General features: G+C 44.6%; 1 long non-coding RNA gene across 3 annotated transcripts in view; it reads left to right on the forward strand.

Annotated features, from left to right (window-relative positions):
- The first annotated feature begins 1,851 nt into the window (after positions 1–1,851).
- LOC121155634 overlaps positions 1,852–27,315 on the forward strand; it is a 35,642-nt gene continuing 10,178 nt past the window's right edge. Inside the window, exons 1-2 of one of the 3 annotated variants that reach the window (XR_005883692.1) lie at positions 5,915–5,929; positions 6,071–6,116. This is a non-coding gene — a long non-coding RNA (uncharacterized LOC121155634). Of the gene's footprint in view, positions 1,922–5,637; positions 6,117–27,315 lie in introns of those variants that run through there. The other 2 variants (XR_005883693.1, XR_005883691.1) reach the window with 2 other exon arrangements.

The raw sequence follows: 27,315 nt of genomic DNA on the forward strand, positions 1-27,315 counted from the left end.
AGGACTCAAGGGCCGGCCCAAAGCAGAGCAGAGAGGATACTCTGGGAGGTCAGTCTCCAGAAAAAGCCAGGAGCCACAGTGCTCTCATGGGCCTGAAGTTGTAAAAAGTTGTATGGAAATGCACTGGACACGGATTTTAAAAACCCTAACCCTATAAAATATGAGCTGATAGTCAAACCCGAAAAAAACCAAAAGAGACAGGGAATGTGGCGAGTATATGCCACTGGCTTTGCCATCAAGAATAATGAAAATAATAAAATGGATTTAAACAAAAAAAAAAATAGGATTCTGTTTATATTGAAATAGGAGAGCTACAAGGTTCTTAGGCCAGCAGACTTCTAATGATGATGCCAAATTATAAATCAAGAGGTAAATGGGCACTTTACAAAGTTTGTGGATAAAACAGAATCAATGGATGCGTTTATTTTGGTGAAAAGAATCTTTAATCCAGCCATAGTCTTTATTTCCATATTACTCGGTTTTTCTTGAACTTCTAGAGGACCTCTATTACGTATGATTCTAAAATTTCCTTGCACCTAAATGTAGGTAAGCATACATATTCTAAATGTTTTTATCTACTTCAGAGGCAAGAAAGAAAGACAAAGATCTCCCATTGGTTGGTTTATTGATGAAGAGTGGTCAGATATAGGCTGAAGCCAATAGTCCAGAGCCTGCTCTGGTGTCCCTGGGATGGCGAGACTCAGCTATTTGAGGTGTGGCCTGCTGGCTCCCAGGGTGTACATTAGCAGAAAGACGGAATCAGGAATGGAGCCAGGTGTCAAACCTAGGCACATGAATACAGGATGTAGACCTCTTGGAAACGAGCTTAGCAGCTGAACAAAGCACCTGCCCACTGAGTAGACATCCTTGAATTTTGTTTTCCACGAACACTTTGACGCACCCCCTTCTATGCATCTCATCTCATCTAGAACGAGAGTGCTAAATACTCAGAGATACATCTCAAAGAAAGAACTGGAAGCAGATGCCACTCAGAAGTGAGATAGTGGGGACCCTGTCACCATGAAGAAGTCAAGCCACTGCTGGGGAGACCAGGAGCCCATATGAGCACTGCTTCGCATCCCAGCTACTTCTAACTTCCTGCTTGTGCACCTGCAAAAGCCATAGAAGATAGCCCAAGTTCTTGGGTCCCTGTCACCCACGTGGGAGACCCAGATGAAGCTCTTGCTCCTGGCTTCAACCTGGCCCAGCCCTCACTCATGTGGCCGTTTGAGGAGTGGACCAGTAAATGGAAGATCTCGCCCTCTCTATTTCTCTCTCCTTCTTTTCCGTGACTCTACTTTTCAAATAAATAAATAAATTCAAACAAATAATTTTATTCAAATAAACGAATTTATTGTATTGTTATTTGAAAAGCAAATTTACAGAGAGAAAGAGAGACTGAGAAATAGCTTCTGTCTGCTGGTTTACTCCATAAATGGCTGGGACTGAGCCAACCCAAAGTCTGACTCTTCTTCCAGGTCTCCCATGTGGGTGCAGGATCGCAGTGGCTGGGGCCATCCTCTGGTGCCTCCATAGGCTGTAAGCAGAGCTGGGACTCTCCACTCTTCTAAACCAAGAGAGTGACAAGTTCGGATTGGAGATAGGCCCAGCTCCCTCAGGTTGCTCTCCTGGCTGTGGCTTAATCAAAATAGCTAATTGATACCTTTCCCAGCTCCCGCTAGGTGCAATTGCTTGAAAAGCAGCCTTAATAGCTGCTACAGCTGGAACTGGGTTCTGTTTAGCTGCCTTGATAGGGCTGTCTGCAGGGCGCCTATTAGGAGCAAATAAGCAGCTGCTGACTCACTCTTTGTGAACCCTGTGCAGGCCACGCAGCAGGAAAGGATGGCTTCCTGCAGATCCAGAGAAGTCCGGCGGACTGGAACACAGCCTCTCTGGACCACAGCTCTCCTCCCTGGAAGAGGTTCGTTGAAATCACTCCCCTTACTCAACAGTTGAGTTGTCCTCCGACACTTGATGCATTTCTTCTATCCTATGTGAGCTTGGAATTTTGACTTCCTGCTCCTTCCCTCCCCACCCTAGCTGCTCACCCTGCCAGCCTCCCCACCCTTTGCACCCTCACCCATGTCCCAACTCTTTCTTATCTATCACCACGCAGTGTTTATTGGTAGGCTAGTGACCTATCTTGGCCAGTCTTCTTTGGGAATGCCCAAGAGCCAAAGAGTGTATTTCCGGGTGATTTTTTTTTTAAATGCAGTGATTGACACAGCAATGCTGTGATCTTGGTATTTATGCCCCTCTGCGTTGAATCCCATCTTCCATCGAGCTTGGCCCTTTAAGAGGCGATGAGGTCATGAGCGCCTCCATTAGAACCAACTGAGGCTTGCTTGCAGAAAGCAGCTTCCCACTTCCGCCATGGGAGGCTATGTTGGAGGCCCCTGCGCCCACCCCAGAGTGAGCAACCGGCCCCAGCCATCGCCAAACCTGCAGCTGCCTTGTCCTGGGACGCCTCCCAAACTGTGAGTGACAAACATGTGCTCTTTAGAAAGCACCCAATCTAAGGTATTTGCTGCAGCAGCCCAACAGAGCAAATAGGTACCCCAAGAGTCAGCTTTGTAAAAGATTTCTTTCTTTTTATTGGAAAGGCAGATATACAGAGTGAAGGAGAGACAGAAAGATCTTCCATTCGTTGGTTCACTCCCCAGGTGGCCACAAGGGCTGGCACTGAGCCCTGTCTGAAGCCAGGAGCCTCCTCCAGGTCTCCTACATGGGTACAGGCTCCCAAGGCTTTGGGCCGTCCTCCACTGTTTTCCCAGGCCACAGGACAACAAATTGGTGTTCTTATGGGATCCCAGCATACTCAAAGCAAGGATTTAGCCACTAGGCTTCCGAGTAGCAGTTTTAAGGATAATACATGTCTGGGTTTGGACAAGAAGCTCAAGTTGTGAGTCCAAGTGACATTTGCAGTTTCTGGCTTGGCAGAGTGAAGTTCGTCTGGACAGTGTGGTACTGAATGTGCAGTCCAGCTGCTTGGGAGTGAGCAGGTCGGGGCCACGCACAGGCTTTGGGCTTTCTCATGTCAAAGGTTATAGGAATAAGAGCTTCGTGCAAGGTCGACATAGGCCGATGGATGCTTCAGAAAGTCTGGTGTGTGGATAAGCGTGAGTGAGAGAGGAAGTTATCAGCACCCCCCTCTTGTTCTGGACTGTATTGGCTCAGAGTGGAAACTGGAACCCCAAGCCAGAGGTTCTTGTGGTCTTGTCGTGTGAGGATTCTCATGTGATTGCATTGCATCTCCCTAAACCATCCAGGGTGAGGTCTTCCCATCTGAAGACAATTCACTGAATTGCACCTGTAGAATCTTCTACCAAGGGAGCTATCCGTGTCGGGGTCCGGAAGTTAGGACCTGGACATCCCTGGGGGCCATTACACAGCTGGCTACCCAAGGAAGTCCATGGCCTTGCTTAGGAAGGTTTTCTTCTTTTCTGCTGTGGTAAAGCCATGACCTTCATAGAAATGATATGAAATAAGCTGAACTCATGTGAAAGCTGGCGAAATGGTACGACTGGTTTGAAAGAATGAAAACTCATGCATTTGTGCGCATGCCAATGCTGATAGACTTTATGGCTGAATATAAAATTGTCCAGAGTGAACCGTGAGAGTACATTCTACAGAAGTTGTGTTTTTGTGAATAAAGCAGCTTGTATTACTACTGTCAGTATTCTAAACGTACTGAGTTGTGGTTTTGGTGAGAGAGATAACCCAGTGTGTTAGCGCAGATGCCCAGTAATCTCGTTTGCCCATTTCGCCCGTTTGCGTTGCTTCCTGATAACACCTACAACGGAAGAATTCCCTTTGGTCCCCAAAGAGGCAGTCTTTCCTGTAGCCTTTCTAGCTTCAGGGCAGTGTCTCCTCCTCCTTCAGGGCCCCCATTCGCTCCATCCTTGTCGCCTAAGACTGGCAATGCCACGTGCTCACATCTCAGAGCACAGACACAACTCCTGGGTGGGTGTCCAACACCAGAGCCAAGCATTGTAAATGGAATGCAATCGTGACAGATTAGCAGCAAGTTTCACTTCATGAGGACAACTGGGGAATGTTTCCTGAGGATGATACCAATCCCCTCGACCAGTTCTACAAATCCCCTTCCCCAGGCTCTTGGGGGGGGGAGGGGGTCAGGTGAACCACAGGTGTAGGTGCTTGCTACTCCATATGAGCCTGAGCAGCACCTGGGAGCTTGGAGCCCTACTGGTCTTTTTGGCTGCTCTTTTGGGTAGAGCAGCCATCCTCAAGTTTTGACTGAGCACCCAACATCACCTGGTTGGCTTCTTATAACAGGTTTCTGTGTCCTGTCCCCACAATTTCCAACCGGGTAGAGTCTAAGATTGTGACTTCCTTGCAAATTCCCAGAGAACTGCACTTTAAGAACCCACTGGTGCAGAATGTGGGAGGGCAGGAGGCAATGTAGAGGAAGGATGAGGTCCTTGTAAGAAGACCACATCGTCCTAAGCCCACTGTCCTCTAAACAAGCAATAGCCCAGCGCACACACCTCAGTACCACCCTAAAAAAAAAAAAAAAAAAAAGTTGCTGAGTTGCTGTTAATCAGGCAGGGAGATTGGCTTAGGAGCATTTTTATGTAGGAACGTTATTATGGAAGTGACATCAGAGACTAATAAACCAACCACAGTGACCAGTGCCCTAATCATATCCACCAATACCCTTGGGACTCTTCAACAAAAAACTACGCCCTCATGCTTGCCTGCTCCAGCGGTCCCCTTTGGAGAACACACGACTCTAGGTGCCTTAGGATAAACCTGGGGTGGGAGCTCGGCAACTTCCTTGCAGGCCACAGCTGCACCTACAGCAGGCCAGCAGTCCTGTGGAACAGGTGCGGCTAAGGCAAAGCGTTAACAGAAAGTAAATGGGGCCATCCCAGGTGCCGTGGCTCTGCCACGTGTCTGTGCCCAAGAGGACCCAGGTCATAGGTAGGTAGGTGGCCCTAAGTTCTCACTGACCAGGCAGGCCCCTCGCTCCTCTTGGGGCGCTCAGGAGGGGGGAAAGTCTTTCTTCCCAGCTGCAGAGAGACACTGCATGCACAGGTGGCCTTGGCCTCCTTCTCCTCATCTCATTTTGTCTGCCTGCCTTCTCCCACCTGCTGGCTCTTCCCGGCTCCATCTGCCCTGTCAGTGACCTTGGTTCTAACTGTGGCTTAAAGCAGCCCAACATTTGGAAAACGCTCTGAGAAATGGCTGGCTATGTGGCTCTTCCTTTCTAGTGGAATGTTAACACTCCTGAGACATTTTCTCTGGGAGATGCTTTCTTACCAATGACCAACTTTGACTGAGAATTTTCTGCATTTCAGGCACTTGGCTAAGCATGTTTTTAAAAAGTGACTCTTCATACGTGGATGTTTTTTGTGGTGTAATCTAAGCTTTTCACATAAATTTCCCTTCTGACACGTTATGAAAACACATAATTAGCATGCTGTTTGACTCTTGATCCTTCGTTCTGAGAATGTCGCTGCAAGCTGGAACTACTTCTTAGGTTAAGATGCTGACTTTGGCTAAAATTTGAGCTGTCCCCACCCCCAGCAACTCTTTCTACTCTCTGAACTTATGACTCCAAAATGCATTTTTTTTCCCAAAGGTCATTCAGGCGAGCAGGGGTGGGCAGAGATAAGAGCAAATGGTAGCAACAGACAAGCAAGAATCATGGTGATGTGAAAGGAGCCGTGAGGCTGAGGCAGGGGCTCCGCAAAGCTTCAGGAACGCTCAGTGGACAGTATATCTTGTGCCCACTCTAAGACAGTGGCAGCAACGAGGTCAACTTCACCCAGTAGCTTCCGGTATCCACCCTCGCAGCCCCTTCATTGGGCTTACCAACACAAAGCGAGCGTCAGCCTGACTTCCGGCGCCATTTCCTGTTCAGCCTCTGAAAGGGGGTCAGCCAACACGGAAATGGTTAGCACAGGTAGGCAAGCCCCAGAGCTTGGGCTCAGCGACCTCCCTGCTGATCCCCTGGATTCTGTTTGCTTTTCATGGCAGTGAAATACAGTCATATCTTGATGGAGTTTCTCAAAGGCTTGCTTTCTCTTCTTGTGCCTCAATCAAGATTTGATCAAAGTGTCAGAAGAAGGAACACTCTTTGTATTTCGAGGGTATGTATTTTAGCCTGGATAAACTCAATGCTACAGGTATTGATGCAACAACTGTGCAGGATAATGGTGAGAGTGGGAGGGGGCGTGCTCAGCAGTCTACTTGAGGGTGACAAAACAGCTGAAAGCCGCTGCACCAGACGAGCCACTGACTCAGTAATCCAGCAGCCACTCGAGTACTCCCTGCCCACCTTGCGGCGTAGATGCAGCTGTGGGTTTTCTGCTTCTCTGGTCTCACTGGAAAGTCAGAGATGACAACTTTATCCTGCCCTGGCTAATGAGGTGCAGGCTAGAGGGATTTGAGAAAATTTCCTTTCCCTTTTGAAAGGGACGCACACGAGAGGAGGGTCACCCTCGCCACCCCCTTCTTCTCCTTGTCATGTACACAAATGTGATGGTGGGAGCGGAAGAGGTCTCCTTGAGATCCATAAGCCATACATGTGAGGCCGCAATTCCCACATGACCAGCCAAACCAGAGAGGAGCCTCAGTCGTGGATGGCTGCACTCCCACACCCATCCCAGCAACTTTTACTAGCATTCTCAGAAGCCACTTCTGGGTGATTCCTTTGCTTGCAGATTATTCCTCACTTGCCAATTAGACAGCCTTTCAAGCCAAATGAAAATGTTAGAGAACCAGAGCTCTGAAAGATCAGTGAGAGATGAGTTCAGGGAGAGCTGGCAAGGGGTGGGAGGGCTGTTAGGCAGAGTCGGGGTCACTGGGGAGTGAGAACAGATGGCAGATAGCAGATGGCTGGAGAATGGTGGCGTCCCAGCGTGGATGCAGCTGTAAGCTGTCCTGACGGTTGTCTCCGCCCATCTCCGAGCAAGGTTGTGATAAAGCCCCTAGTCCCTAAATGTGACATGTGGCTAGTGGTGTCTTAAAGATTGAGGAGATGGCATGACAGCCTCATCAGAGCAGAGACCCCAGTATCACACAGACCTGGGCTTGGGGTCCCAGCCTCCCCCACACAGCAGTTCCGTGACTAAGCGCTTTGCACAACCTTAAGACTCAAACTTCTCAGGCCTGGCACAGGGGCCTGGTGACTGGGATCCTTGCCTTGTATGCACCGGGATATCCTGTGGGCGTTGTTTCTAATCCCAGCTGCTCCACTTCCCTTCCGGCTCCCCACTTGTGCACGGCCTAAAGCTGTGAGATCTTGTACCTACGTGGGAGACACCGAGGAAATTTCTGGCTTTGGCTTGGCTCATACCATTAAGGCTACTTGGGAAGTGAAACAGCGGGTGAAAGATCTCTGGGTCTCCTTCTCTCTGTAGGTCTGGATTTTCAATGAAAACTGAATAAATCTTTAAAAAAAAAAAGATTCAACCTTATCTGCAAAATAGGAGCAATAAAAACCAAACACCGTATGACAGATAAAGCACTTAGACTTTGGTGATAAACAGGTGGATACGTGACCTAATCACTAGCTGTCTGTCCATATTTATAAGCCACCCTAGGGCTGCCTGCTTCACTAGAATTTAATTACTCCACCCAGCCAATAAGAATGCCATCTCTCAAAGGTGTATTACGTTTTATGAGGATTCTTGAGGAATTGTTTTCTTTGAAACAAATTGCCCTGGAGTGTTTCAATAACTTAGAGCATTTGTTACTTTTAAGCCCTTTAAGTAGACCCTTGAGATTATTAAAAAAACAAATCCAAGGAAACGAGAATTCTGTAAGATCAGATCAGAACTATAGGGGCTGGTGCTGTGGTGTTGCAGGTTAAGCAACGGCCTGTAAAACTGGCAATACATATGGGGCGCCAGTTCAAGATCCAACTTCCAGTTCAGCTCCCTGCTGATGTGCCTGTGAAAGCAGAGGGAGATGGCGCTTGGAGGCCTGGAATAGGTTCTGGACCCCTGGCTGCCTCTTGGCATATGCCAAAGGATTTCGTTGTTTCCATAGCTGAATAGTATTCAATAGTGTATAGAGGCCACAATTTCTTTATTCGGTCATCATTTGATGGCTAGCTGGATGGATTCCATGTCTTTGCTATTGTGAATTGAGCTGCCATGAATGTGGGGATACAGAGACCTCTCTCATGCTGAATCCACTTTGTTTGGGTGCATTGCCGGAAGTGGGATGGCTGGGTCATGTGGTAGATTTATGGCAGGTGTCTGCGGAACCTCCATACTGTCTTCAAAATGGTTGCACCTCTTGGCATCTCCACCAGCAGTGTTCGTCCCCTTGCATCCTTGCTAGAATTATTGTTTGTTTGTTTATTCTTGGATGATAGTCATTCTAACCGAGGTGAGGCAAATCCTCATTGTAGTTTTTATTTGCGTTTTTCTGATGGCTAGATCCTGAGCGTCTTTTCATGGGTTCATTGGCCGCTTGAGTTTCATCCTTTGATAAATTCACGTCCTTTGCCCCTTTCTCAACTGGGTTGTTTGTTTTATGGTTCTTGCTTATTGGGCTCTTTATGGAGTCTGAATTTTAACCCTGTATCAGTTGCACAGTTTGCAATTATTTCATCAATTTGTCTACTGCCCATTTACTTTGAGTGCTTCCTTGGCTGTCCAAAAGCTTGCTAGCTTCATGTAGTCCCATTTGTCTGTTTTTGCTCTATTGCCTGTGCTTCTTCTGGGGGCTTTTCCAAGAAACCTTTGTGTGAAAAAGTCTTGCAGAATTTCCCCTGTGTTTTCTGCTAGTATTTCTATGTTGTTCATTTATATCCTTGATCCACTTTGAGTTGATTCTTGGGTAAGGTGTGAAGTAAAGGTCTTTCTTTATACTTCTACATACGTAGATCCAATAGTCCCAGCACCGTTTGTTGAAGAGCTGTTTCTATTTTGTTCCATTTGTCTACATATCTACTTTTGTGCTGTTCTGACTGTAACTTCCTTACAATATGCCTTATAATCGAATATTGTGATGCCTCTGGAGTTGTGTAAGAGTCCTTCAGCTATTTGAAATTCTTTGTATTTCCTTATAGATTTTGGCAATGTCTTTTTCCTGTGTCTGAGAAGGCTGTCAGTTGTATTTTGCAATCACAGGGAACTTGTAGTCTGGACATTTTGGTATCACTCCTTCCAAGCCATGCACATAGATTTGTGTGTGTGTGTGCTGTTTATTTCTTTCTCTGATGCTTTGTAATTTTCATTGTAGATAACCTTCACAATATGGTTAAATTAATTACAGGGTGTTTAAATGTTTTCATAGCTATTGGGACTGGTGCTCATTATGTAAGTTCTTTCTCAGTCATTGCATTATCTGTGTATACAAAGGCTATTGATTTTATTGTATTGATTTTGTATGGTGCCACTTTCCCTAAATCTCTCATGAATTCCAACAGTTTCTTAGTGGAGCCATTTGTTTTCCATATATAACACATATGCATATGTGTACCTATGTAATATATAGTACATATGTATGTATACATGATGTATTCATAATGTCATATATTCATGATTTCATCTGCAAGCAAGGGTCGTTTTATTTCCTCTGCAGCTTGTACCTTTTTGATTTCTTTTTTCTTACCTAGTGGCTCTGGCTAAAACTTCCAGCCCTATCTTGAATAGTAATTTCAAAAGTGGACATCCTTGTTTGATCCCGGACTTTCTTAGAAATGCTTTCCAGTTTTCCTCATACGATGCTGAGTGTTGGCTTACCAAATTTTGCCTCGATTGTCTTAAACAAAGTGAATATGAAGAGAGCATTCCTTAAGATTTTTATCATGAAAGAAGAGATGTTGTATTTTGTCAAATGCTTTCTTTGCATCTAGTGAGACAATAATGTGGCTTTTATTACCTTTTTTGTTTTACTCTTATACAGAACATTTAAAGATTTGCACGTGTTGAACCATTCCTGCAAAGCAGAGATAAATCCCACTCGGTCTGAGTGAGTGGTCTTCCCCCTGAGTTATTGGATCTGATTAGATCTGATTAGCTAGTACCGAGTTGACAATTTTTCTGTTCTTTTGTTCATCAGAGATCTTGGTCTATAATTCTAGCCTGTATTTCTTTTCTAGTTTTAGAATTAAAGCAGTGCTAGTCTCATGGGAATTGAGAAGGATTCCTTCTCTTTCGGTTGCTTTCAATAGTTTGAGAAGAATTAAAATGAGCTCTTTCAAAAGGCAGTGAAGTCATCCGTTCTTTTTTTTTTCCTGTTGGGAGGGTGTTTACTGCTGATTCGATCTGTCATAGCCATTGGCCATTCCTAAATGGCCTCACAGCTCAATTTTGCTAGATTTGTGTCCAGAAATCTGTTCATGCCTCATAGATTGTCCAGTTTGTTGGCATATAGCTATTTCTGGTAATTCCTGATTTTTTTCCAATGGTATCTGTTGTAACATTTTAATTTTTATTCATCTGGGTCTTTTTTTTTTAAGTACCATTTTTAAGGCTGAATGATAACAAACTTTTCAACTTCTGTTCATTTTGCAAGGTATGTGTTTCATCTTTATTCCTGTGAGAGGTTTGCAGGGCACCTTGCTGAAGAGGTGGTTTTTGTTTTGCTTTGGTTTTTTGTTGTTTTATTTATTGTTTACTTTATTGTTGTTGTATTTATTGTTGATCAGGGCTGTATCTCCACGTTCCCTCCTAGTCTATAAGAGTTCTGATGAGATGTTAGTGTAATTGAAGTTCCTCTGAAAACAACTGGGTGTTTCCCTTGTGTGCATTTTAGAACTCTGTGTTTTACTACTGAAAGATGGGTTAGAATGCCTGCAATTAAAAATATTTTGTCACGTCTATCAGCAATTCTTTATGCTTCCCGTCCTTGGATGATGCCTTCTGTTATGGCACTGAATAGGCCTTCAGCTCCATTTTCATTTTCCACATCTCCAGGAGCTCTTTTTTTTTTTTTTTAGATTTATTTAGTTATATGGGAATATCAGATTTACAGAGAGAAGAGACAAAGATATTCCATCTGCTGGTTCACTCCCCAAGCCAGAGCTGAGCCGATCTGAAGCCAGGAGCTTCTTCCAGGTCTCCCTTTGGGTACTGGGTCCCAAGGCTTAGGGCCACCCTCCAATGTTTTTTCGGGTCACACGCAGAGAGCTGGATGGGAAGTGGAGCAGCTGTGACATGAACCAGTGCTCATATGGGATCCCAGCGCATACAAGGCGAGGACTTCAGCCACTAGGCCACCATGCATATATGAGCAGCTTGAGAGTGTGCTGTAAACCTTGAACATGATTTCCAGTTTTTGTCCCCTTTGTTGCCTCGCCAGATCTGTTGTTTAGGCTTTGCCCTTTATTTTTATTTACCATACTGAATTCTTTATTTCTCATGCTTCAGTTTGATTTCTCTTCACTGTTTGTGTCTTGGCAAACTGTACTATGGATTTCTTGAACTCATGATTTTGTCTTGCAGTGTTTTTTATGATCTTATGATTTTATCATCTTATGATCATTCTTCCAAATTCCTTTGCAGGCACTGCATGGATCTCTATGTTCAGTCTAGTATTGAAGTGTTGTCTTTTTGGCAAGTCTTACTGCCTGCCTTGTTCATGTTGCTCCTATTTTTGTTTATTTTTAGGCATCTTTGGAAAAACTTGGTTTTCTCCTCTGATGGTTTTGACCTTTGGAATATGCTTTCTGGGCTTAGTGGAGAGCGTGTTCCTTTAGTAGATATTCAGAGGCATGTTCTGGGTGGGGCCAGGGAGCTCTGGTCAGTCATGGGGTGCTACAGCGGTTTGGGGTGACACCCAACTTGGGCATGGTTTAGCTCCTCTGTTATCAGCCTAGAGAGGGCTATGATGGCACTGGCTGGCATGATCACTGCCTCACCCTTCCTCTGCCAAGCTGGTCGATGTTCAGGACAAAGCCACAGTGGCAGCACATCCCACGCCGGCAGGTGTGTGACCCGAGCAAAGGATGGATGCCATCCTCAATGTAACCGCAGTGACCGGTCCCAGGTACTCGGGGACCCCTGAGTCCTCTGAAGCCAGACACAGCAGTTGCCCAGTGTCCCAGCAACAGCCTGCAGTCTACACTGCAGGCACAAAATTCTCAGATTCAGTACATAGAGTTCCCACTGTCACAGGGAGTTGGAGGGGGGAATCCACTTTGAATCCCACCAGCCTGCTCCAGCCACAGAGAGAACCCCAAGCCAGCTGCTTGTTGTGTTCTACCTTGGCAATTTGAGTGCAGATGTCTGTGATGGAGTGGAGGGGAGCCCCTCAGAGGCTTAAGGGGGTGCCCCATATCCTGCCAACCTTCCAGACCAGATTCAAAGACGATGGGGACCATGGATTTATTCCTCATATGAAATCCCCTCCTCCTGCAACCCACACCTGTACCTTGTTAAAATGGCCACCAGGATCCCACAGGGGAATAATGGAAAGAAGCCTAATGCTCCCCTTTCTTCACGGGGCTCAGTGGGTGCCCTGCTCTAGGCCAGATGCAAACTCGTGGTCTTCTGCAAGGTTCTCCCTCAGGCAGGATCAGCAGTGACAGGAAATGCCAACCTCCTCTCCCTTCTCTCTAAGGTGTCATCTGATACACCTAGGAGCCACAGAGGCACCTTGCCCAGCTTTGCACTCTGCAGGATTGGAGAGGGCAAGCAGTAAGGTGATTGTCCTGCTACAAGCCTGGCACCTGCTAGGACTGCAGTCAGTTCACTGTGCCTGGGTAAAAGGCTGGGAAACTCCCTCTCAGCTGAAGTGGCAAGTGTGGCAGGGTGTGTAGCAATTCCTTCCTGCCTTGCCATGAGATGATGGCTATCTTTATATTTTTAGGTGAACAGCAGAATGACCCAGAGAGACACAAAATATCAGTCTTCCATCCACTGGTCCATACTTCCAAATGGCCACGAGAGTCACGGCTGGGATAAGCTGAAGCCAGGAGCCAGAAACTCCATCCTGGTGGCCCACTTGGATGTTAGGAAACTCTGAGCATTAGAAGGCAGCTGATGGGAAGAGGGGTACCAGAACGCCAGCTACCACCCTGACATGTGCGGCAGGCACCCCGAGCAGCAGCCCCAACCACGGGGCCACATGCCCATACCAATGCTTGCTTTTAACTTTTCCAAATGGTATGGGTGCTACACATCACATAGTAAAAATGCATGCAAAAAGAGTTTAAAGATAAAAAGGAAAGAAATTTAACTCAAGTAATCAAGTAGTCTTCTGACATTTCTGCAGAGAAACTATATGAATATATGTATATTAAATATATGCATAGGGCTTATCGCAGTAGCCTAGTGGCTAAAGTCCCTGCCTTTCATGCCCAGAATCCCATATGGGCACCAGTTCTAATCCTGGCAGCCCCGTTCCCTGCCTGTGGTCTGGGGAAGCAGTCGAGGACGGCCCAAAGCCTTGGGACCCTGCACCCATGTGGGAGACCCAGAAGAAGCTCCTGGCTTCACATCGGCGCAGCTCAGGCCGTTGTGGCCGCTTGGAAAGTGAACCAGCAGATGGAAGGCCTACCTCTCTGTGTCTCCTTCTCTCTGTATAGCTGCCTTTCTAATAAAAACAAAATCTTGACACAAAAGAAACGTATGCATATATTTTACACAAGATGGGATTATGTTTTAGAGTTTTTAGGTTTTATTTATTTCTGTTTGAAAGGTGCATTTATAGAGGAGGAAAGATCTTCCATCCCCTGAACTGGAATTGCGCCAATCTGAAGCCAGGACCCTGGAGCTGCTTCTGGGTCTCCCCTAGGAGGCAGACCAAAAATATAGGCCATCTTTTGCTGCTTTCTCAGGTACATTAGCAGAGAGCTGGAATGGAAGTGAAGCTGCCAGGACACAAACTGGTTCCAATATGGATGTCAGCAGGAGGAGGCTTCATTTAGCATGCCATGACACTGGTCCCATTGGGTTTTTTTTTTTTAATAGATTTATTTACTTATTTGAAAGGCAGAGTTTCAGCGAGACAGGGAGAGAGATGAATCTTCCATTTGCTGTGCCACTCCCAAGATGGCCGTAATGACAGTAGCTGTGCTAGGCCGGAGCCAGGAGTGCCATCCGGGTCTCCCACATGGGTTCAGTCCTGAACATTTGGGGCATCCTCTGCTGCTCTTCTAGGTACGTTAACAGGGAACTAGCTTGGAGATGGAGCAGCCAGGACTCCACTTGGTGCCTATATGGGATGCTGCTGTTAACAGATGGCAGCTTGACACATTGTTCCACCATGCTGGTCCCTGCATTTCTTTTACAAAAGTATGTATGAATGTCATTGTCATTATTAAGCATGTTAACACCGAATGTCTGGGTATTATTCCAGACATCAGCATTCTCTACCAGTTGGAGACAATTTCCCTAAATATGTGCTCGTCCGTCCGATTCGCTTTTCATTTAGCCAGAGAATCTTTTTATTTTAGGAAAATGTACATGGTGGTTCTTGGATATCGAACGTTTTCAATTTCTCTTCAAACATGAGCAAATGTTTGGCCCATCACAACTGCATCGCTGGTGATGCAATCCTTTGTTTTATGAATTGTGCCAGTACGAAAAGAGGTTATCAACAGTATGAATATCAACATTGTTAATGTGATTTGTAATCTGACTCTGATTATTTATAGTCCACTACATTTTTATTGAATTTTTATGAATATAGAAAACATCTTGTGAACCCCAAAAATGTATTTCAACATGCGTATCTGGTGAACCTCGGTCGACTCAGATAATAAACGTTTCCGTTTCCTTACCCTTTACCTGTCCCTCTCTTCCGGCTCTGTCCATGGTCTCCCCAGCCCTGCACTGAAGCACCTGCGCCCGTTCTGACCAGCTGTGCTTTGGCGCCTGTATCCCACCTCTGTCGCTCTCCTTCCTCCCGAGCCACTAGCAATCTCTAGAAGCTGAAAGCTGCTTTTGGTTTTAAATTTTCACACATGCGAGAGAACATGGTGTGTGTGTGTGTTGCGCTTATTTCACTGAATGATATTAAGCTCCATTTTTTTCTGCCATGTTACAATTGCATTTTTTTTTAAAGATGTATTTAATTTTTATTGGAAAGGCGGATATACAGAGAGGAGAGACAGAGAGGAAGATCTTCCGTCCAATGATTCACTCCCCAAGTGAGCCGCAACGGCCGATGCTATGCTGATCCAAAGCCAGGAGCCTCTTCCGGGTCTCCCACGTGGGTGCAGGGTCCCAAAGCTTTGGGCCATCCTCGACTGCTTTCCCGGGCCACAGGCAGGGAGCTGAATGGGAAGCGGGGCTGCCGGGATTAGAACCAGCGCCCATATGGGATCCTGGGCGTGCAAGACAAGGACCTTAACCACTTGCGCCACTGTGCCGGGCCCAATTACATTCTTTTTAAAAATTATTATTATTTTTTGTAGGTATAGGGATTTTGCCCCGTGTTCCCTTACTCCCTACCATTTTCCCTCTTCCGCCCCCCCCATGTTGTTATAATAGTATAGTCCTTTCATAACAGTTACAAGTTTACCATTCTGCTACTTAAGGACATAGTGGCATTCTAGTATAGACAGATATAAAATACAGTGTCATATTGTCAAGGTCTGTTTAACTGCTTCACTGTGAATCCTGTATTTGTTAGGGAGTAGAGATGCCTGCTGTGACCTATCTTCACTTTCTGGTATGGCAGTATTCATTTTATAGTTCGGTTATGAGAATATATGTGTATACTTGTTCACCTACATACTAATTTTTTAATTTTACCTAAATGTTGCCTTATACCAGAGAGAGCATAATGATACTTTTCCTTTTGGGGTTGTCTTATTGCACTGAACATAATGGTCTCTAAGTGAAGCCATTTTGTTGCACATGACAGAATTCCATCCTTCTTAATGGCTGTGTAGTATTCCATGGAATGGCTGTACCACAGTTTCTTTATTCATTTCTATTTTGATAAACATCTTACACAGTTGGGATAGCTGGTTCATACGGCAGACTAATTTCCAGTTCTCTTAGCACTCTCCATACCGACTTCCATAGTGGCTGCACTAGTCTACACTCCCATTGCCAGGGGAGTAGAGTGTCTTTTCCCCCACATCCACACCAGCAGGTGGTGTGAGTAGATTTCTGATGGCAGGCCATTCTCACTGGAGTAAGGTGGAACCTCAGTGTGGTTTGTTTGTATTTCCTTAATAGCTAGGGAGCCTGAGCATTTCCATATGTGTCTATTAGCCACTTAAGTTTGCTCCGTTGACAAATGGTCATTTATCACCCATTTCTTAACAGTGTTCATTTTGCTTTTTTTTTTTTTTTTGTCCCTGAAGCTCTTTGTAAATCCTGGATAGGAGTCCCTTCTCTGTTGTGTAGCGTGCAAAGAATGCCTCCCATTCTGTGGGTTGCGTTTTCTCGGTTGATACTTTTCTTTGCAGTAGAGAGACAGCTTAGTTTGATGTAGTTCCGTTTGTTGTGGCTTTAATTGCCTATGCATTTTGTGACTTTTCTAAGATGTCCTTACCTATGCCTATGTTTTGTAGAGTCATTCCTATATTTTTCTTCTAATAGTTTGCTGGGTCCTGTGTGCAGATCTTGGTCGCAGATCCTTTTGGAGCTAATATAAGTTGACCAGTGAGTGTCTTGTTTTTTACTTCTGCAGGCTGCTGTCCAGTTGCACAAATAGCATTTGTTGAAGAGACCAAGCTTTTCCCTGGATTGTTTTCAGTTCTCTTGTAAACATTAGTTGGCTGTGCATGTGAGATTACTTCCGGGATTTCTATTCTGTTTCATTTATCTGTTTCTGTACCAGTATTAGATTGTTCTGATAACTACTACCATGTAGTATGTCTTGATCTGAAATTGTGATTCTTCCATTTTTATTGTTATTCTTCAAGCTAGCTTTGGCTATTTGAGCTCTCTTGTGAATTTTTGTGTCCTCGTTTCTATTTCTGAGGAGAATGCTGTTGGGATTTTGATTGGGATCACATTGAAGCTGTATATTACTTTCAGTAATATGAACATTTTGATGTGTTGATCATATCGATCCAGGAATATGATAAATGTCCCCATCTTCTCATGTCTTCTGCTATTTCTTTTTTAAAAATGTTTTCTAATTTTCATCGTGGAAGTCTTCCATGTCTTTGGTTTGGTTTATTCCAAGGTATTTAAGGTTCTTGGCTCTTTTGAAAGGGACTGTTCTCACAAGTTGCTTCTCAGCCATGGAGTTATTGTGTGTGATGGTCATTAATTTTGTACCCTGCTAGCTTGCCAAGGTCTGAGTTCCAATCATCTCTTTATTGTGTTTTTCAGTTTTTCTATGTATGGAGTCATGTCATCTGCAAAGGAGGATAATTTGACTGACTCATTTCCAATTTGAATTTATTTTTCTTGCCTAATAGCTCTAGCCAGGACATCTATATGATGTTGAATAGCAATAGTGACAGTGGCAAACTATAGTTGTAGAGGTTAGCAGCAACGCTCCCAGTCTTTCCCCATTCCGTATGATGCTGGCGTGGAGGTTTTTGTGTATCACATTGGTTGTGTTGCAGATTGTTCCTTCTATGCCCATCTTGGTTAGGGTTTTTAGCATGAATTTGTCAAATGCTTTTTCTGTATCTATTTTATCCATCTTGTTTAAGTGGTGAATCACATTTACTGAACGTTAAATCACCCCTGCATGTCAGAGATAAACCCCAGCCAATCCAGGCGAGTGGTCTGTCTGATGTACTGTCAGATCCCATTGGCGAGAATTTCCTGGAGGATTTTTACTCCCGTGTTCATCAGAGACATCAGTATGTAGTTCTCTTTCTTTGGTATATCTCTAGATGGCTTTGATATTAAGGTGATACTGGCTTTGTAGAAAGAGTTTGAAAGGATGACCCCTCTTTCTAGTGTTTGGAATAGCTTGTGGAGGAACAGGTAAGTTCTTTGCAAAATGTTTGGTAGAATTCAACAGTGAAACCATCTGGTCCTGGGCTTTATTATTTTTTTGGGGGGGTTGGGAGGTGTTTATTGATTTCATCTCTGTCCTGGTTATAGATCTATGTCTATTTTAACTACTTACATCATGATTCAGTTTGGGAACCTTCTATTTGCCCAGAAATCTACCAATTTCGTCTAGATCTTCTGATTTGTTGATGCACGGTTCCTTGTGATAGTTCCTGATTATTCTATATATGCCCAGAGTATTCTGTGTATGTCCAAGGTATCTGTTGTTATATTTCCATTTTAGCCTCTTTTCTGTTGATGTGTATTTTCTCGCTCTTTTTTCTTTTTTTGAATAGTTGAGCTGTTGGAGTATATTTGGTTGATTTCTTTTTTTGAATAGTTGAGCTGTTGGAGCATATTTGGTTGATTTCCTCAGAGAACTATCTCTTTGATTCATTGGCATTTTGAGAGTTACATTGAATGTGTAAATTACTTTAATAGAGATTTTAATAATCTTTCAGTCCATGAACAAAAGAGGTCCACCTTTTATGTGTCTTTTTGTTTTGTGCTTCCCACGGTAGAAATCGTTCATATCCTTGGTTAAATTTATTGTAAAGTATGTAGCAAATTTTGTGAATGGGATTGTTCTTGTCATCTGTTTCCAAGAAAGGTCATTTTGGAATAGAAATGCTGTTGACTTTTATAAAAATGCTATTGCATATTGATTTTTATATAGTGAAACTTGACTGAATGTGTTTCTCTTGTAACAGTTTTATACAGGATTCTTCAGATTTGTGCTATGTGTGCGATCATATAGCATACAAACATAGCTTATTTGACGTCTTCCTTTTATTTTGCTTATTGCTTTGTTTAAGACTTGCTAGATTCTTGGGGCTGGTGCAGTGGCTTATGAGGCTGAGCCTCTGCCTGCAGTGCCAGCATCCTGTACAGACACCAGTTCGAATCCCAGCTGCTCCATTTCCAATCAGGCTCTCTGCTTACAGCCTGGGAAAGCAGTGTAACAGGACTCAGATCCTTGGGACCCTTCACATTCATGGGAGCTCCTGGCTGGCTCCCAATTTCAGAACTGCTTGGCTCTGGCAATTGTGACCATTTGGGGAGCAAACCAGTGGGTGAAAGATCTCTATATTCCCATTTCAGTTGCTGTACACCGGCCTCTCGAAAGTGGATGAATTAAAACTCACACACACACACACACTCGCATACACACACACACACACACACACACACACACACACACACACAAACTTGGCAACATTCTATTGGGAAAGAATAAAAATGATTCTTCCCTGATTCTAGATTTTAAAATAAAAGCACTTAGCTTTCTACTGACTTGAATCTTTTATGTGTGTGTATGCGGGTTTTTTTTAAGATTTATTTTAATTTCATTACAAAGTCAGATATACAGATAGGAGGAGAGATAGAGAGGAAGATCTTCCATCCAATGATTCACTCCCCAAGTAACCACAACAGCCAGTGCTGTGCCGATCCGGAGCCAGGAGCCAGGAGCCCCTTCCAGGTCTCTCACGTGGGTGCACGGTCCCAAAGTGTTGGGCCGTCCTCGACTGCCTTCCCAGGCCACAAGCAGGGAGCTGGATGGGAAGTGGAGCTGCCAGGATTAGAACCGGTGTCGATATGGGATCCCTGCACGTTCAAGGGGAGGACTTTAGCCACTAGGCCACGGCGCTGGGCATGTGTGTATGTGTTTTAAGATTTATTTCTTTTGATTTGAAAGCCAGGTTTTACAGAGAGAAGGAGATATAGAGAAGGCCTTTCACTTCTTGATTCATTCCTGAAATGGGTACAATAGCCAGAGCTGAGCTGGTGCAAAGCTGGGAGCCAGGAGCTTCTTCCAGGTCTCCCACATGGTTGCAGGGCCTCAAGGCTTTGGGCCCTACTCCACTGCTTTCCCAGGTGACAAAAAGGGTGCTGGATGGGAAGTAGAGTGACTCAGACATGAACTGGTGCCCACATAGGATGCTGGAGCTACAGGGCAGAGAATCAGCCTGCTGCATCTCTGTTTTGGCTCCTGGATGGTGATTTTTTTTTTAAGATTTATTTATTTTATTGGTAAGGCAGATGTACAGAGAGGAGGAGAGTCATAGAGGAAGATCTTCCGTCCGACGATTCACTCCCCAGTGACCACAACAGCTGGTGCTGCGTCAACCCAAAGCCAGGAGCCAGAAACTTCTTTCCGGGTCTCCGACGCAGGTACAGGGTCCCAAAGCTTTGGGCCATCCTCAACTGCTTTCCCGGGCCACAGGCAGGGAGCTGGATGGGAAGCAGGGCCGCCGGGATTAGAACCGGTGTCCATATGGGATCCCGGGCATGCAAGGCGAGGACCTTAACCACTGAGCCATCATGCCGGGCCCATTTTCTATTTCCTGACATAGTGGTTTTGTATTTCTGCTCTATCAATTAACTTTTCTTTTATAGATATTATCTCCTTTTCAATAATCTAGCTTTATTGATTTTGCTTACCTTTGCAAAACCTTTTCACCTCAATAATTTTTGGTATTGTTAGGCTCTGTCTCATTTATTTCATTGCTGATCTTTGCAATTTCCTTCACTAACTTGGGGCTTGATTTGCTTTTCTAAAGCTTCAAGATGCACTCTTTGCCTTCTTCCTTTTTTATATGTAAGTGAGTATTGCCTTAAACCTTTATCACTGCTTCTGATGTATCCCATACATTTTTGCGTATTATGTTTCTCATAATATTTTTCACTTGTTTCAAGGGATGTTCAACTCCCCCTTTGACTTCTTAAATGACCTATTATTTATTCAGAAACATATTGCTTGGTCTCTACGTATAATTTCCAGAATTTCATTGGTAGTTGATTCCTAGTTTTCTTTGTGGTCAGAAAAAAAAATAGTTATGAGATTTTTTGTTAATGTGTTGAGACTTGCTTTGTGGCCTGCTATGTGGGGAACATGACGGTGAGAAGAATGCTGACTCAGACGTCAGCAGGTGCAGCGTTCAGCAGATGACAAGCCCTGTTTCTCCGGGGAGGACTTTGTGGCTGATTTGTCTTTTGGTAAAAATGCACCATTGATAACTTCCAATCTAGAGATGATCTCTCCATTTAGGGCTAATAATCTTTGTTTTTACAAAATGGAGAACTTCAGCATAAATTTCAACCATCTTGGTGACTCCATCCCGTCCTTCTATAGTGGCTTTGTGTCTGCTTTTAAAGATCATCTTGTATGAATAAAGAAGAGCTGTTCCTCTCACTTTGGGTCTCTGTTTGCAGGAGGTTTCTGCTTCCATTCCCTCATTGTCACTGTGCATGTGTGTGTCTTTGGTGAAGTGACATTCTTGCAGACAACAAGCCACTGGATCTTATTTTTTTAACTCATTCAACTTCTGTTTTAGGGGGAATTTGTTCTACACGCGTTCAGGTTATTGATAAGCTATGAATTTTTCTTTTTGCTTAAACTTGTTAAGCATTCTTCATTCTTTCTACTATGTCTTGTGGCTTTCACATATTTCCATAAGAGTAGTTCGCTTTGTTTCCATGTGTAGAGTGCACTAAGGACATATTTGAAGGTTGGTCAGTTGGTGAATTCCCACAATATTGGTTGTGTTAGAAAATCTTTGCTTCTCTCTCATTTATGGTATGTATTTCTTGGTTGGCAAAGTTTTTGTTTCAGAATGTAGAATATATTCTTCCATTCTCTTCTTACCTATAAAGTTTCTACTGAATAACCTGCTAATCGAAATGTTACTTGACATGTCTTGTAATTTTATAGAACTTGCTCTCTTGTGTTGCTCTTGTGAGAGTTTTGACTCTCATGTGTTACAGTGAGGATCTTTTCTGGTCATTTTTATTTGGGGTCCTTTGATCTTCCTGTATTACAATATATGTATCTTAAATTTGCGGCTAATATTCCTTTCAGTAGATATTCTGTCTTTACTCCTCTCTTCTGCTTCAGAAAACCCTAAATTCAAATATTTGGTGTATGATGTCCAAAAGGTCCTGGAAACTGTTTCATTTCTAAATTTTTTTAAGAGATCATTTTTGTGTTTGAATTTCATCTGTTGGAGATATTTCCAAAGATGCGTGTTTAAGCGGAGCAGCTCTCTTCCTTGACCTGATCTGTTGTCCCAGCTTTCAACTTTCTTCTTTATTTGACTGGTCAAGCTCTTCATTTCCATGAGTTTTAATTTGTTTCTTTTTCAACATGTCCATCTCTTTGCTGAATTTCTAATATCATGTGTTGTTTCTCGGATTTTCAACTTTGAGCACTTGATTTTCCTTGAGTATGTTTACAATCATTCTTTTGAATTATCAGGTGTTTCATCAATCTCCTTTTCAGAGTCTGTTACTAAGGCCTTATGGTGTTCCTTTTATTACCTTGGTTTTTGTAATGGCTTATAGTCCCACCTTGATTGGAAGATCAGACATCACATTTTAAAGAGCATCTTCCATGATAGTTACTCCTCCTGAAGGTGTGACTAGGGGTTGGCTCAGTTCTACTTGGATGCTGTAGCACATCCCTATGTCGTCTTCACTGCAGTGATGGTGGCAGCCATGGGGCTGTGGATTATTTCTCTTAGTCTCAGTAAGAGTCCATGCATCTTCCTGGGGGTCTACCACATAGGGCTGGGATTGCACAGGTGCTGCCACTCAGTCTACATTGACTGAGCTCCTGAGAGTGCTCGCCCTAGGGCACTAGAGGCATCACTTAGGTCCTGGCAGTGACAAGAAGATGTTTGGAGTTGCAGTAGTACTAGACCAAAATTCATCAGGAACATGAGTGTTCCCACAGCACCAGCCCCTAGGTTCCTAGGCAATGTCTTGGCGTCTATCTACTGAACTTCTCCTGGGCAGACAATCTCTTTCTCTCTACTGCCTGGGGTTGAAGCAGGACTGGACTAGGCACTCCTATAACTACCAATATAGCAATGCTACACAGTACCCCAAACCTGCAGCACACCAAGGCCAATGCAGCAGGAGTGCAGGGCCAGTATTTACATGGCTGTAAACCCATTGCAGCAGAAGACATCGCAGTCCCCTAGAACCAAGCATAGGTGCTACTGGTTAGACTATCCATCCAAATGACTGGGACCACAGCTCTCACTTAGCCCTGGGGCCAGTCCAGCTGCTCTCTACAGGCACTGTGTTGTGGCTTACCAGGCCAGCCCTGAATTGCAAAGACACAGTACTGTGCTTCAACGCCCTGCTCCTCAGTGGCAGGTTTTGGAAAGGGTTGTGAAAGAAGCTGTGTGTCTGTCTAGGTGACCCAAGCTGTGTTGCAGCTAAATTTCTCAGCTGCAGGTGACTTTCCTGCCAGGCACACATAGGGTGCCAGTGAGACAGGATTAAGTGAGTCCATCCCACGGGGCACAGGACCTGCTCGGATACAGGGACACACCCAGCAGCTCCCTCTGGGCGTGATGTCCTGAGAACAGAGTCCAGTGGGATCTTTCTGTACTGGGTCTCACCTGGCAAGTTCAGCTCTGAGTACCAAGGCAAGGTCCTGAGCTCCTCTATCTGTCCTGTTCCCGGGAGACCAAAGTCTTACTGAGCTAAGGATGGGGACAGAGGTTGGCGGATGTTCTTGTGGAAGCCTGGGCTGACACCACATTGTGTTAGAGGTATGGCTCACATTCGTGACTGTGCCATCACGGGGGTGCATTCAGATCTGTACACAGCTGATGGTGACACAGATTGAAATGTGTCTGATCCACCAGGTACAAGGCTCCCCGACACCAGGGCAGATCTATGTGGCTCCATCTCAAGGACCAGCTCAGAAATGGATGGATGGATGGCCTTTGGGTCTCCAAAAACGAGCCCTGCATTTTCATGTCTTAGATGTGTCACAAGTCCAGCAGCTGGCTCAGAAAGTCTGCGGTTAGAAGACTGTGAACATTAGTGCTGGGAGCAGTTATGGTTTCTGCCTACATTCGTGTAGCTCTCTGTCAAATCTTTTAATTCAAATGATAGAAGAAAAGGGGGTGTTAGTTGTATGTCTTACATACTTTAAAGCATTTTAACTTTCACAATAATTAAAAGTTTAACCATTTGGAAAAAAAACAGTTTTCTAGACCAGGAAACTCCTTTCCTATGATGTGATGCAGTAGAATGTTTGATAAAGGTAGTTGATTTTCTGTGCGTAGAGGGCTCATCCTGCACTGGCCACGTCGGGCCAGGTCTCATACCTGACTTTATCAAGAGATTGGCATGGGGTTACTTCATCTTTTCTCAGTGGCCGTCCTTTTACTTGGACACTGGCTCTTCAGTCTAGACAAATCTTGTGGACTGGCGTTCCAGCCACGGCTCAGAGTTTCCTTCAGCTTATGCTCTGTTCACTGGCCATATTCTGCTGGCACTGCATGAAATCAGTTCGTAAGAGCCAGTGGCTAAAGGTTCAAGTATGTTGTGAGCTAGTTCTTACGTCCAGCTATGCTACACATTTAATATTCAAACTTAAAAGCAACGGATAGTTACAGGTACTCTTCACATCAAAGAAACTTACCAAATAGTTTGAACACATCATTCCCTTAATTGGTTTGCTAAATCTTAACAATATTTTTAAAAGATTTCTCTACTTATTTGATAATTACAGAGAGAGGTAGAGAGGGAGAATTTCCAGCTGCTGGTTCTTTCACCAGGTGACCACAGCAACTGGGACTGGTACAGGCTGAAGCCTGGAGCTTTTTCTGGATGTCTCCCATGGAGGCCAATCATTGGGGCCATCTTCTGCTGCTCTCCCAGTGGCATTCACAAGGCGTTGGATTAGAAATGGAGCAGCTGGGACATGAGCCACGGCCTGTATGGGATGCTGGATTTGCACACAGCAGCTTTAGCTACCGTGCCACAATAGCAGCGTCCCCCAGTTGGGTTTTTCCTGCATAGATTGTTTTCCATCTGTTGTGTTTCAATCCACAGCGCTGTCACTATGCTGCTGAGTAGTTCAGCCCACCTCTGGACTTGGCAGTGTGCAGAGGGGCTAAGAGTTGAACCTTTTCTCACACAGCTTTGCTGACTCACTCTTGAGTATCAGTTTCTTCTAACAGGGAAGAGGTGGAAGGGTGGGCTGTGTAATTGTATCAACACATAGTCACAGGTGACCCAGCAGCATTTTCCCTCCAGGGGCCTTGAACCATAGAGCGTGCATAACTTTGTGTCATTGCACACACACAAACTTGTACAAGATTCCTCCAAGGTTTTTCATTCATGACAGCCCCACCCCCCTTGGGGAAAAGGCAGAGGATTTGGACTTGCAAAATCTCGTGGGTACAACTAAAATGGTATTGGAATACCAGGGAGGTGAAGTTAAGAAAAAGAAGCAGTAAAAAATGAACTAGAGCAAACACATCCCATGACAGAAGGATGAACAAAATGTAGCACCATGCAGTGCTGGCCTCCAGGTCAGCGGGGTTCTAGGGAAGAGGGCACAGCGCCCAGGGTTGCCCAAGGTTGCCCTGGGTTGCCACTTGGCTTCACCAGAGATGTCACAAGGTATTCTTGAAAAATGTCAGGAACCTCTGCTATCCATGCTCCTAAAGGAACTGTGTAGTCTGTGCCAGCCATCCCAGGTCTAGTCGGCCTTTCTTTCTAGCTGCTCAAAGCAGGTGCAGCCCCACGAGCGCTCAGCAGTGGATAAAGCCACAGAACCCCCTTTCTAGAACAATATTCAACTTCTGCCACAAGTAGAATAAGAAAGTACCACATTGGGGGGGGGAGGGGTTGTCTAACTTGGAGAGAAACATTTCAAAAGCAAGTAAGTTGTGTAAGAGCCACTATCATTTACACACACCCCTTAGATGCTTCTCAAGTGTCAGGCAGGGGTCGGGGAGTGGTTTCCACTCCATGAACCAACGAGTTCCTCCTCCTGGAGCAAGGTGACTATGGGCCCATTGTGTGGTCTTTTCTTTGCCTGGCTGATAGGAAACTCTGTTTTCCTTCAATTATTGGAACTTTCCTTAGATACAATTTGTTTTTCTTTACGATAATCTATCCCCCTCCCCCGCCTTCGCCATTTGTTTATTTTATCTTGACCATTTTTTAAAAAAAATTGTCATGCGTTTGTTTAGCAAAATGTTTTATGGTGTCTTAAAATAGTAAATGAAACAGCATGGCATGCTGTTTAATATATTACATCTAAAATTATCCAATTCTGTATACCCTAAGTGCCAAAGTAAGTTAATACTTTCTAAAGTTTAGGTGAATTTATGAGTAAGTGTAAATATTTGTACAAATTTATGAAATATCTAGAGATTTTTGAAAAGCCTACTGTATGTCAAAATTAAATCAAATAGTACAGATATGGTCTTTGGGAGTTGATCTGATCAGATGAGCCCCACTGATTCTATTTATTGGTTTCCATAAATGTCAGTCATGTTCCCACTTTGTTGTGTACATGGTCTGCCGGAATCCCCCCATCCTAAGATTCTAATAGATCCAGTTTCCAATTCAGTTGATAGCGGGTGACTGTACTACACAGCTAAAATAAAAGGAACAGGTGCAATCACAAAGATATCACGTCCAGTGAGCCAAGGCAGAGAGCCAAGCGAGGCCCTGGCATTTGTCCTTGAGTAGGGAGGGCAGCAGCCTGCCCGGAGCTGAGGTGTGGTGGCAGCTGTCTGAACCACCTGCAGCATGGAGCCACACATGGGGAGACTCTGCACCAGGAGAGAACTTACAATGGAGATAATGGCATCTCAGAACACCTTCTCCCCTGGGAAATGACATTTAAGAAGTGACTGGTCTAACCTTGGTATTGTGAACCCCCGCTAACCCTGGAGAAGAGCAGTACGTGTGCCTGCTTTTGGGGTATAAGTGACATTGGAAGTGTCAGCTCCACTGAAGCCCCACCTCAGTCCTTACTCTGGGCTCTAGAGGCTGGCACTCATCCTTCACCCTGTCATGAGAGAGAAGCAGTTTCTGGTTTGCCTTCACCAGTAGACTGGCATCCTTGAAAGACGGCTTACCTGTCTTCTTTAGTGTCAAACACCTGGAGGAAAGCTCCCTGCCCAGCATCTAGTATATACTCAACAGAGCTTTCTTGACGCAATCATTAAGCCGTTATTAAGCCATTAAGTCTTGGAGCCCTGGGGCCAAACAGAGGATCACCACTGTCAACAAAACTGTTTCTAGCTGCAAATCATAGGATATGTGGCCTTTTGTTGATGACAGTACATACCCACTGGTACTTCTGAAAGTTCACAGGACATGAAATTAAAAGCAATGTATTTGGGGGGTGGGCAGCGCTGCGGTACAGTGAGTTAAGCTGCCATATCCAGAGTCCTTGTCCAAGTGCTAATAGGAGTCCCAGCTACTATGTCCAAGTTAGCTTCCAGCTACTGAGTTTAGAGGTCTAAGCCACTGGCCTTACTGCCTGGGTCCCTCTTAACCACGTGGGTAACCGAGGTGTGGAGTTCCCGCCTCCTGGCTTCAGCCTAGCCCAGACCTGTTGGTTGCAGTCATTTGGGGGCGACAACAA

The sequence above is a fragment of the Ochotona curzoniae genome, unplaced genomic scaffold (genome assembly GCF_017591425.1).
Source record: "Ochotona curzoniae isolate NIBS_2020 unplaced genomic scaffold, NIBS_Ocur_1.0 contig_293, whole genome shotgun sequence".
NCBI classification, from domain to species: domain Eukaryota; kingdom Metazoa; phylum Chordata; class Mammalia; order Lagomorpha; family Ochotonidae; genus Ochotona; species Ochotona curzoniae.